Genomic DNA, 12,678 nt, shown 5'->3' with positions numbered 1-12,678 from the left:
TATTATTATTATTATTATTATTATTATTATTTATATAGCACCATCAATGTACATGGTGCTGTACAGAGTAAAACAGTAAATAGCAAGACCCTGCCGCATAGGCTTACATTCTAATAAAATCATAATAAAACAATAAGGAGGGGAAGAGAATGCACCAAACAGGCACAGGGTAGGGTAAAACTAGCAGTATAAAGTCAGAACAAAATCAAGTTTTAAAAGCTTTAGGAAAAAGAAAAGTTTTTAGTTGAGCTTTAAAAGCTGCGAATGAACTTGTAGTTCTCAAATGTTCTGGAAGAGCATTCCAGGCGTAAGGGGCAGCAGAAGAAAATGGACAAAGCTGAGCAAGGGAAGTAGAGACCCTTGGGCAGGTGAGAAACATGTCATCAGAGGAGCGAAGAGCACGAGCGGGGGAACAGTGTGAGATGAGAGGGTCACAGATTAATTAGCAAGAATAAAGAATGGGACATGTTTGCATCATTTGCAAACAGGACCGAAATCCTCATACATCCATACTTGTTGTGTCCTTGTTGAGAAAATGCTTTACTTGTTGGCACAACATGTAAAGAATTCTGAGAAAGAAGGTGTAGAAATCATGATTTTTCACAAGGCTGCCCAGGAAGTTTCAGAGTTGTCATGCAAGGGACATCTGCTGAAATTCATTCTTCTATTAAAAGCAGCATTGGGGCAAAAATCCACCTGAGTCTGCAAAGGCAGCAGATGCCCCCATGTCCAGCCGTCATGGGCCCAGGCAGTTGCAGCCAGTGGATTTTTACCCCAATGCTACAGTTCTGCCCCCCTTTTTCCTTCTCCCTCCCTCAGTTAATGGCAGCTGCCATTAACGCAGTGGGGGGAAACATGCAATTTCATCAAGGCTGGAGGAATTGTGCATTTTCCCCTCCACTCTAATGCCAGAGTGGAGGGAGGTAATACACAATGTCCTCAGCCTTGGGGAAATTCCACTTTTTCTTCCCTCCTCCCATGCCTATGGGGGCCTTAAAAGCCCTATTTCTTTTAAGGCCCTGATTGGCACCGGGGAGGGGGGAGGCAAAGCTCACTTTCTGGGGCAATTCCCCTGGCACACCATTAGCATGGCCGGGGGGATTGCACACTTTCAAGAGGCCCTGGAAAGTGTGCTTTGCTGAGCACTTGTAGGAGCTGGCTCCCCGAAATGCAGGGCTTGGCAAACTCACAGGATGACCGCCCCCCCCCATGAGTTCTCCAGTCCCTAATTATAGGTGCAGGAGCCCTGTCTCACAGTTGAGTGTGGGTTCACTTGAGCATGAACTTCCTGTATCCAATGCTAACACAACCCCAAGCTGGTATAGCTGGAGTGACCAGATACAAAAGAGGGCAGAGCTCCTGCAGCTTTAACTGTTGTGATGAAGAGGGAATTTCACCAGGCGCTGCATGCATTCAAATTGACACCTGCTGAAATTCCCTTTTCTATACATATGTTAAAGATACAGGAGCCCTGTCCTCATTTTCATAGGGTCGCCCTGCACACTGGTCTAGCTTCACACATGCTAAAACTATACACAGGCACTGGAAGCATTTCTAAATCAATGTACTAGCCAGAGTCTGACATTCTCTCTCCAAGCTGATGCCTTCATTGAGCCAGAAAGCTCCCTGTAGCTAGCTTTTGGCTCTCAACCTTTCCCCTACACCCCCATTTTCCCCAGCGTAAAGAGCTGGTTGCTGGGTTTAAAAGACTGAATTCATCTGGATAAGGACTCAGTCTCCTTTTTGTTCTTTCTGACTGCAAACTGCTTCCCTCAGAATATTTAATTCCTCAGTAATCTTTGCTCTTTAGTAAGGGCCCTTCCCTGAAAGACCTCAACCATAGCCTCTCTCTTCCCCACTGCAGATCAAATCCTCCCAACACAGCCTTGGGTGCAGCGTTCCTAAAATTACACACACACACACACACACACACAATTTGTTTTGTTCCTTGTTGAAAATTTTCTGAGATGTGGTTGGTGTGGAGAAAGAAAGAGATGGTGCCGAAGGGTGGAAATTGCAGACATTTTATTCCTTCTCTAGATTTCTTTCAGTGGATCTGCTCAATTATTATTATGCATTGTTGCCTAGATTTAGATTTTCTTATCTTTACTAAAGAAGACCAATTTGTAACTAAAGGTTTCAGAAGGTTCTGGGACTAAAGGAGAAAGAGGTGCAGATAAATAGACATCCTAAAAGAAGGAGGGGAGGAGGAAGGTACTACACAGAGTAAAGAAGGGCCCACAGAACACGTAGTGATCCGTAGCAAAAATGGGATGCACCAGCCAGAGATGGAAGGAATAATTCACTCTGGCAAGTGATTCACATATCCCTACTGTAAAGCTAAGTCCCGACATATGCTTTTTGGAATTTTGCTTAAAGGATCCATGTTTCTCCCTCCACACACACAACCAAATAATTGTTGCGTTCATTTTTATATTTCCCAACTCATGGAGATGGTCGAGAAGGCTACCATGGACAATGGTATCAAAAGCCACTGAGAGCATGGCTAGACCTACCGGGTCTAGTGTGACGGAGGAGGGAGGATCTCGCAATATGGTTATTGTGAGATCTCCCCCTCTGTCTGCACACAGCACGCAACATCCTAGGAAGGAGAGGACATCGCGCCCGCCATTTTTTTTAAGGCGACGGAGCACGCAAGCGCTCGACCACAAAACCATAAGGTTTTTTTAAAATAAAAATTCCCCACTACCCCACCCCACCCCTGACAGATCCTGACTCCTCGCGGTTACTCATGAGGAGCCAGGACAAGCTGTGACACCTGCCCACGTGTTCCACCGTCTCAGGATCATCCCGAGATCACGGGGAAAACCGTTAAAAAAGGGTAGGGCGATATTCTGGGGAAAGGGAGGGATTATCCCTCCCTGCTCCCGGGATTCCCTGTGCATCATGTGAACGCACAGGGACAGTCCCCGGGCGATCCCCGGGATATCACCCTGTCTAGCTATGCCCTGAGAGACTGAGAAGTAATATTTACTACTGTAAGTAATGTAATATTCGCACAAGTTCATTTGTTCTAATGTTCTCAGTTGAAATCACTTCACTGCCCATCTAAGGGCAGAACCGCAGGTTGCCTTGGCAAATGTATTCCTGGACCAACATTTGCCAAGATAACAGGGGTGGGGATTCATTAACAAGGGAGGATCTCTGGGCAACAGGGAGGAGGTGCTTAACATCTTGTGCACCCAACGATTTCCCTCTGCTAATATTTCTTCCCTGGCATTTTTCCTGCTGTCAGATTTACTTCAGAGTTTTGCTAGGGTAGACATGGTTACCAATTACTTGGAGACATTTGCAGCAGGGAAGTCTTGCCAAATGGGGGAAGGTTAAACATCCCTTCCTGCCCATTAATTCTCCTCTCTAAATACCACACATACACATACACACACACACACACACACACACACACACACACACACACACACAATCATTTAAGTTTCATTAGCGTTCTGAGGGAAGCACACGACATCTAGTTCCCCTCTTAGCAAGTTCTCTGAAGGAAGTGTGACTTCCTTCACACAAGCAGGGTATCATCAGCAAAGTTTAATACAGGACCCCACGCAGTATCTGAAAGATGAATATTTGTAGACAGGAATCCAGTAGGGTATATATCCAATCCTATTTGGTTTAATTTAAGCTCTTCTCCAACTGCACATCTATTACATTACAGAAGTATTTGTAAGAAGTTTTGAGATCTCTGCTTCCGATAGCAGGTATGAATTAAAACCAAACCAAGAACATTGTGTAGGCTTGTGAGACTTTCGGCAGGGTTTCAGGCCCTTAAGGAAATAATTAATGGATTGTGAGAAGGCACAATTATGATCGTTTAATCAGTGGTGGATTAAATCTTGCTCCTATAACACTGGGTGAGGTGTGCTGCTCTAGATGACTGCAAATGAAATAAGGAAAAAAGATAAGCAACACGTTTTAACATAAACAACGGCCTTTTTCATGGCAGATGGCGAACTTGATTTGCACACTATTATTATTATTTATTTGTTCTTTTTTAAAAATAAAAAAGTTTCTTTTTTTTCATGTCCCCACTCCAGCTATTCATGATAATTCAGGTTTAAATTCCCAACCAATCTGCTCCATGGGTCGTTCCGATAAATGATAATTTGCCTCTTTTGTGCTCTGACTCCTCTGGGTTCCAAGTCTTTCCTCCTGAAGTTTCAAAGAATGCATTCACCAATAGACCCTATCAGTGCATCCCCTTCCACTGTTGACAGACAATGTTGAAAGTCTTGAATTACTTACAAGTAGCGATGGAGGAATCTGTCTGATTTGCTTTCTCTTACGTTCAGTGTTTTTTTTTAAAAAAAAAACTTTTTAAAAATCTTACATTCTTTCCATCTCGAATATGAATTCTGATCAAAGATTAACTATTTTTTAAAAAAAGAAAATACATTTCTATAACTCCCATTAGCCAAAGCTCCCAAAATGAAAATCACACCTATTTGCACCAGCCAAATTCAGTAGGTACAGGGAGAGGACCATGGTGTGTACCTGCCTGCCATATTTAGCTGTTAAAAATGAGGAGACTGACAGGAAAAAAGAGGTGGCAACCCTAATTCAGTATATTATTATTATTTATGGCTGGATACATGAATACTCAAACCCAGACTTTCAACAGCTAAGCACTAAAAGCTCAGGGCCTAATTGGATGGATCTGTTGCTTACTGTTTCTCCCACCTTCATTTTTTTAAATCTCAAGTTCTTCCCATCCCAATTTTGTAAATTCTTATTAAAATGAACTGAAATGACATTCTCACCCACCCTACTCATGAGTTCCAGCTCCTCCTTGGCTTTCAAAGCTTATAGTTGCAAAATCCCTCTTGATTGGCTGTCGAATCTTTTAGGGCACAATCCTATGCATGTTTAGACAGAAAAAAAAGTCCTGCAACCTCCAGCTTTCCACCAGCCAGCCATAAGTTCCTTATTGGCCTGGACCTCAGTGCTTCCCATACTGTATCAAAACTGTATCAAAACTTTGCTCGGCAAAGAGGCAACTCAACGTCATAAGTTCATCCTTTGAGGGTGTGTGTGCTCTTGTACCAGTTCCAGCGTTGGTCTGCCAGTCATCAGACCAGAGGCAGAGACCAGAAATTTACTTCACAACTTCAGAGGGTGACCTGCTGGAAGGAACAGCAGTTTATTTTGTAATCCAGCATTCATAAAGGGGATCTATTCCTCATTCAGAAAGCCACACTACGAAGGTGATTTCTCAGTCTTTTCTATCCACGTTCTCTCTTTACAGAGCAAGCTGTATTGTGGCAGTAGTTGTTCCATTCTTGCTTGCTGTTTGAGATGCATCAACCCACAGGGAGTGTTGCTGTTGTGCTATCAGTATCTTTACCTAAAGTTATCAGTAACTTTATCTATTGCAGAATAATGATAATAACATGCTCTAGAGATTAGGAAATTGTGACAGCAAAGGAAATAGGGATGGGCAAATATATCAAGTCTGTGCCTGTGGACCTCCTCCTTTTCCTGCCTCCAATTCCATCTCATGCCAGTTCCACCTGAGGTTTGTTTTGTTTTTTATGGGAGGTGGGGTGGGGAAGAAATTTTTGTGTACATTTTTCAAATGGATGCATTAATGAGCACATTAAAGGGCATATTCCTCCATTGATTAAAGAGTGTTTGGCTTAATTTTAGAAATGTTCCCAGTGTGTTTGCACATTTTTCAAATATGCACATGTTGTCGAGTGCATTTCCTTTCTTTCTCGGAATGCATCTCAGGCCATAGCTAGACAGGGCGAAATCCCGGGATGTTCCCTGGGATTGTACCTGTGCGTTCACATGATGCACAGGAGATTCCGGGATCAGGGAGCGATGATCCCTCCTTTGCCCTCGGATCTTGCCATACCCTTTAGGCCTGGTTTTTCCGTGGTCTCGGACTGAGCCCGAGACCGCAGAACATGTGGCCGGGCGCCACAGTTTGTCCCAACTCCTCGCAATTCCTCACGAGGAGCTGGGACCCACGCCCAGGGTGCAGCACTCCTCAGGAGCTCTGCGTCCATTGAGGGTGGGGTGGGGGGAGCGGGGAAAGTAATTATTTTTTTTAAAAAAATCACTTACCTTTTGCGCACAAGCGTTCGTGCGCTGCTGGCCCTTTAACCGAGGGGAAAAATGGCGGGCACGACGCCTCTCCGTCTGAGGTCATCGTGCACCGAGATCCCGCGTTGAAAAAATCTTGAGATTTCACCCCTCCATCCCACCAGACCACTAGGGCCACAGCTAGACCTAAGGTTTATCCTGGGATCATCCAGGGTTCGCCCCTGCCTGAGCACAGGATCCCCTGTGTGTCACCTAGATGAACAGGTTTGACTCCTGGACAATCGAGGGATAAACCTTAGGTCTAGCTATGGCCTAGTTCTGGCTAAGGCCTCAGATCCAAAGAAGTACGGAATTCCAGCCACAAATTACACCAGTTTCCCCATTTGGCTCCACGAGATGGGCCCAGTGCTCTTCAACATTTTTATTAATGATTTGGATGAGGAGGTGCAGGGAACGCTGATCAAATTTGCAGATGACACAAAATTGGGTGGGATAGCTAATACCCTGGAAGACAGAAACAAACTTCAAAGTGATCTTGATAGGCTGGAGTGCTGGGCTGAAAACAACAGAATGAAATTTAATAGGGATAAATGCCAAGTTCTACATTTAGGGAATAGAAACCAAATGCACAGTTACAAGATGGGGGACACTTGGCTCAGCAATACTACAAACGAGAAAGATCTTGGAATTGTTGTAGATCACAAGCTGAATATGAGCCAACAGTGCGATATGGCTGCAAGAAAGGCAAATGCTATTTTGGGCTGCATTAATAGAAGTATAGCTTCCAAATCTCGTGAGGTACTGGTTCCTCTCTATTCGGCCCTGGTTAGGCCTCATCTAGAGTATTGCGTCCAGTTCTGGGCTCCACAATTCAAGAAGGACGCAGACAAGCTGGAGCGTGTTCAGAAGAGGGCAACCAGGATGATCAGAGGTCTAGAAACAAAGCCCTATGAAGAGAGACTGAAAGAACTGGGCATGTTTAGCCTGGAGAAGAGAAGATTGAGGGGAGACATGATAGCAGTCTTCAAATACTTAAAAGGTTGTCACACAGAGGAGGGCCAGGATCTCTTCTCGATCCTCCCAGAGTGCAGGACACGGAATAACGGGCTCAAGTTAAAGGAAGCCAGATTCCGGCTGGACATCAGGAAAAACTTCCTGACTGTTAGAGCAGTGCGACAATGGAATCAGCTACCTAGGGAGGTTGTGGGCTCTCCCACACTAGAGGCATTCAAGAGGCAGCTGGACAACCATCTGTCAGGGATGCTTTAGGGTGGATTCCTGCATTGAGCAGGGGGTTGGACTCGATGGCCTTGTAGGCCCCTTCCAACTCTGCTATTCTATGATTCTATGAGATACAAATCGGGAAATATGTAAAATAAACCTAGATGGAGCAAATTTCTCACTTATCCCTAGTAGTACTTGTGACCTTCCAGATGCTTTTCCTACAACTCCCATCAGCCCTAGCCACCACAGACAATGGTGAGGGCTCAGGGGAGTTGTAGTCCAAAACATCTGGAGGATCACAAGTTGCTCACTTCTGCACTAAGGCACACTTTGATAAGCACTCCTAAAATAAGCAACAGGTTAGGATGACCAGAGGTACTAATGAGCCTAGAGTTCCAAATTCTCCATATTCCCAAGAAGACTTTTCTCAATATCCAGTTCATGCTTCAAACCAGGATGCTAATTTTCCATCAGTGAACCAAAAATGGAAGTTTCTAATCTTAGTCAGTATTACCTTCATTTTTTCCTACAACAACGGAGGTTGTTTGCTTTATTAGTCTTTTTATTTTTATGTTGAATGACGCCTGTGTTGGCAAATATCTCCAGTCTTTTCCCCTCTTTCATTTTTGTTTAACAGCAACAACTTAAAGTTCAAAAGCCCATCTCCCTGACTCATTAATGACAAAGACAAATGCTTGCAAATTCTGCTAGAAATGAAAATACCTTAAGGAGAAGACTTGTTTGCTTTTCAGGCAACAACCCAAGAGTGAGAAGAAGCCTGGGAGGAAGCATGAGGGAAGAAATCTTTACAGACAACGTTCTTCCAGAAAAAGCAACTCTAACATTTAGATCTTAAGTTTTCAAAGAACATTCCACTATATGTGAATATGTGAACACACATTTACACTCTGCATTTTTAGGAAGTCATTAGTAGTAGTAATAGTAGTAGTAGTATCCCACATTTTTCCCAATAGTGGGGCTCAAGGCAGCTTTACAAAATTAAAACATATATAATTTATACATATAAATAGAAATATACCTGCCATTCCCCTGAGTACTGAACGTCATGCTGCTACAGATTTCTTTTACTCCATCCTCTAGATTATAGAGGGCATCAGAGCTACCTAGGAGCTGTATTGGAATTCTTTCCTGTTTCCAATTATAACATCTGATCACAGGCAGAGAGCTGGGCAGGAGTAACTGGAGGGGAAACCCTCCATTTTACCATCTGACATTCCCCCGGAGTATGCCATACTGCTGCAGGTGAAGTCTTTCCCCCCTCCCTTCTCATCCTCCTCCTGTCTTGGTTAGTCTCAGCTAAAGCATGGGCAGAGGCCACTTTGCAAACATGTATTTTTGAAGTCAGCCCTTTGGAGTGTCCTCAAGAGGGATGCAGGAAGGCCAACATCCTAAAACCTATTATTATTATTATTTATTTATTTATTTATTTATTTATTTATTTATATAGCACCATCAATGTACGTGGTGCTGTACAGATTACACAGTAAATAGCAAGACCCTACCGCATAGGCTTACAATCTAATAACCTACCAAATGATGTAATTTATTTGTTTCTTCCATTTGTTTTGGGACTGGAAAATTTAGTACAGGTGAAGCAGTATATTAAGATACTGTCTGGAGCCATCTTAAATAAACATGGTGATAATTACTGAAACAATCTTATTAGAGTATCTTTTGGCTGTGGACTATGGGCACATCTACACCAAGCAGGATATTCTGCTATGAAAGTGGCATATAAAAGGCAGGAGCCACACTACTGCTTTATAGTGGCATTGAAGTGCACGGACAACTGTTGGGGCCCATTGACACATACCATATACCACTTTCATACCGCTATATCCTGCTTGGTGTAGATGAGCCCTATGATTCTAATATTACTTTTTTCCCATCTGATGATTTAGATATATTTTGATTTTTTAACCCATTAAGCTTGGAATAATAATGGATTTTAATATTGTCTGAGAACTCTTTGTTTGCTTTTTTCTCTCCTCCCCCCCCCCCACTTTTTATGTTTTGCTTTTTGCTGGAGCTGATCAACAATTTACTTGGGTTAATGGTTGGTGTTATTATTATTATTATTATTATTATTATTATTATTATTATTATTATTATTATTTCTTACCCGCCTCTCCATTCTGATCAAGGCGGGGAACAACAACAAACGATAAAATACATAAAACTGAATTAAAACATAATATACATTGTTAAAAACATCCTAAAAACATCCTAAAACATCTTAAAATGCCACTGAATAGTGTTTTATCAGCTGCTTTTAGTGTTTTATCAGCTGCTTTTATTGTTTTTAAGAAGCCATCTGGTGATACGGTGGGATCAAAGTGTTAGAAACAAATGTCTTGAAGAATATCTCATATATTTGAAGCAACTTATAAGAAATTTAACTATATTCTATGATGACACATGTACTACGAATATGGAAAAGCAATAATGAATTAAAATGGAACAAGATTGATAGGGGGACTGTAGCTTGAATTATACAGATTTAACATTGCAATCCTATTCATGTCTGTTTAGAAGTAAATACCATTGGATTCAATGGGACTTAATACCAGGTAAAAGGTTATAGGATTGCAGCCCAAAGCATTATTTTCATTACATTTAGGTTGCAATCCTATGCATGCTTACCTGAGAGCTAGTTCCATTGGGCTTAGTTCTGAGTAGACATGCATAGAATTGCATTGTTAGTACATTTATATCTTGCCTTTGTTCCATCAGCCAATGACCAGACCTAAATGGCCAGTCCCTACCAGCATTCTTCCCTGGAGCCAGATGGACATTCTGTGGCTTGTGTTGGTGCTGGGCATGCAGGCACTCCAAGAGCTTCTCCAATGTCCAAATGCCCCATCCCTACCTTCATTTCCAGCTTCAAACTGGAGAGGAGTGCAGGGATCCTCCATATTGCTGCACCGCATGACCAAATTGCAACACAGCTCTAAATTGGAGAGAGAAGCTGGGGGCGCCTCTGCCACATTCTCTAGAGGTCAAAGGAACACAAGCAAATGGAACTACTGGTTATAATTGCTTGTGAATATTGGTTAGTATTTGATCTGGAGTTTGGTTTAACTGACCAGTTGATTTTCTAAACTGTGAATTTATGGATTTAAAAGAGGGCCATTGAGTTTGAAGATTAATTTGTCCAGGGTGATTTTGATTTATTGCTTTCAAGGTGAGGAAATGGGCAGGTTAGCACAAATGTTAAAACAAGAACAGCAAAATTAGTCATAGAGCGTCATCACACAGGGGGAAATCGTGGTTGCTTACTATTGCTTCTCCGCCTGCACATTTCTCCCTCATTACTTCCTCTTTTGAAAGAGGAGGTAAACAACTTGTACATGGCCCATTTAGTGGGCCGTTTTGATCACGCTGCTTCTCCTGCACACAGCAGGAGATAGTGGCAACTTCCATCTTTAAAAATAAGTCAGATTTACTGGGGTGTTTTTTTGTCACGCGAAGAAGGCTAGAAGGGGTGGGAGTCATGTGGGAGGCAGACGATGTTGTGAGAGAGACCCACGAAAATCTGTGAGTGCCCAGTAACGAGCATGCAATAAAACACTCGTCTGCTGGAGGTCATAAAGAAGACAACTAAGGAACTTGCAGTATGACGCAATTTATTATTCCAAGAATTCCAAGAAGAAATTGTGCAAAAATCTTCAAAATAACTATAAAGGTTAAATAGAAGCAATCAATATGAACAATATTAATTAAATGAAAACCAGATAATTAAATTAGAGGGATGATCATTCATTTGGATGTGGAAAATTAGGAGAATGTAATGTCAAACTACACAGGGCATAGGTGAGGGTCACGATAAGGCAGCTTCCTATGTAGTTACTATGAAAGAACTAAGTAAAACACAAGAAGAGAGGATAAACTTATTAAATGAGCATTTAGAAAACAGACCAAAGAGGATAAGAGGAAATGAACAATTCCTCCAGTGTTATCCCTACTATATTTATTGATTGCCTGGAAGTGTTACAGTTGAAAGATGGTGTGTCTGTGTGTGTGTGTTTGTGTGCGTGCATGCTAACATCCAGGATAATTAAAAATGTAAACGTGTGATAATAGGGGTAGGAGCAATTTCTGATCATGTGCCACTTGTAGTGAAATGTGAAATTTGCAGGGAATTGTAATGAAATAAGAGCTTTGAAATTGAACTACTTGCTAGTATTAAATAAAATGATAATCAAGAAAGGAAGAGATGGAATTAAAAAAAAATTGTCAAATCAATACTACTCTAGATGTCACTTATTTTTTGGACCACAAATTGTTTCTGGCATTGGCTAAGAACCATTTTTATGTACTACAGTTTATAAGAAAAGAATGACTGCTAGAGAGACAGACAGAGACAGAGAAAAAGATCATAAAAGATACAGGCCTTAGCTAGACCGGGCGAAATCCCAGGGCAAACCCTGGGATTGTCCCTGTGCATCCACATGACGCACAGGGGATCCTGGGATCAGGGAGGGATGATCCCTCCCTTGCCCCGGGATCTCGCCCTCCCCTTTGGGCCAGCTTTTTCCATGGTCCTGGGCTGTGCCCAAGACCTCAGAACATGTGGCCCGTTGCCATGGTTTGACCCAGCTCTGTGCGATTCCTCACCAGGAGCCGCACATAGGGCACAGCACTCCTCAGGAGCACTGCGCCCATCGGGGGTAGGGTGGGGGGAGTGGGAAACGGAGGAGGGATCTCGCGTTAATCACAATGTGTAAGTATGTATGTGTTATTTTGTGTCTATTAGTCAGAAAAAATAAAAGTGACTGTACTTGGTTTAAATTTGATTTAAAAGAGATAAATGGAAACCATGGTGCCATAACATCTTTCTTAAACTTAGGATTCCTTTATTGCTGCACTTCCCAAATTTCATCAACCCACTGCTCCATAGTTGGTTGCAGGGTGGATTTGATTTAAATCACTACTCAGAAAGACTCGATTTAATCATGTGACTTCCCCCACCCCCACAAAAGTGCACTCTTTCGCACTATGTTTTACACAACTCAGAGTTTCCAAAGACTCATTCTTGCTGGTTTAATCTTAATATTTACAACCAGATGAAGGTTTCATTTTTAGAATAGCAACTTTTCAGATTAGTTTTACAGTTATATCAAAAGAAAATACTGATTTGGTTGTACTATTAGAAACACATCATAGATAGATAATTATGAAATTATTGCGAGGTGAACTATCTCCAGTTTAATAGGTGAATCATTCATATTTGGACAACTTTTCTGCTCTCCTTTATTGGAAGGAGAAAAATAATCTTACAGAAACCTCTGGAAGAGCATGACATTGTGAATGGATTAATGGAATTCATTTACCAAAAAACAGCCTCATGCTACA

Source organism: Elgaria multicarinata, chromosome 1 (genome assembly GCF_023053635.1).
Source record: "Elgaria multicarinata webbii isolate HBS135686 ecotype San Diego chromosome 1, rElgMul1.1.pri, whole genome shotgun sequence".
NCBI classification, from domain to species: domain Eukaryota; kingdom Metazoa; phylum Chordata; class Lepidosauria; order Squamata; family Anguidae; genus Elgaria; species Elgaria multicarinata.
The sequence above is the reverse complement of the archived record's forward strand: the minus strand, read 5'-3'. Positions refer to the sequence as shown.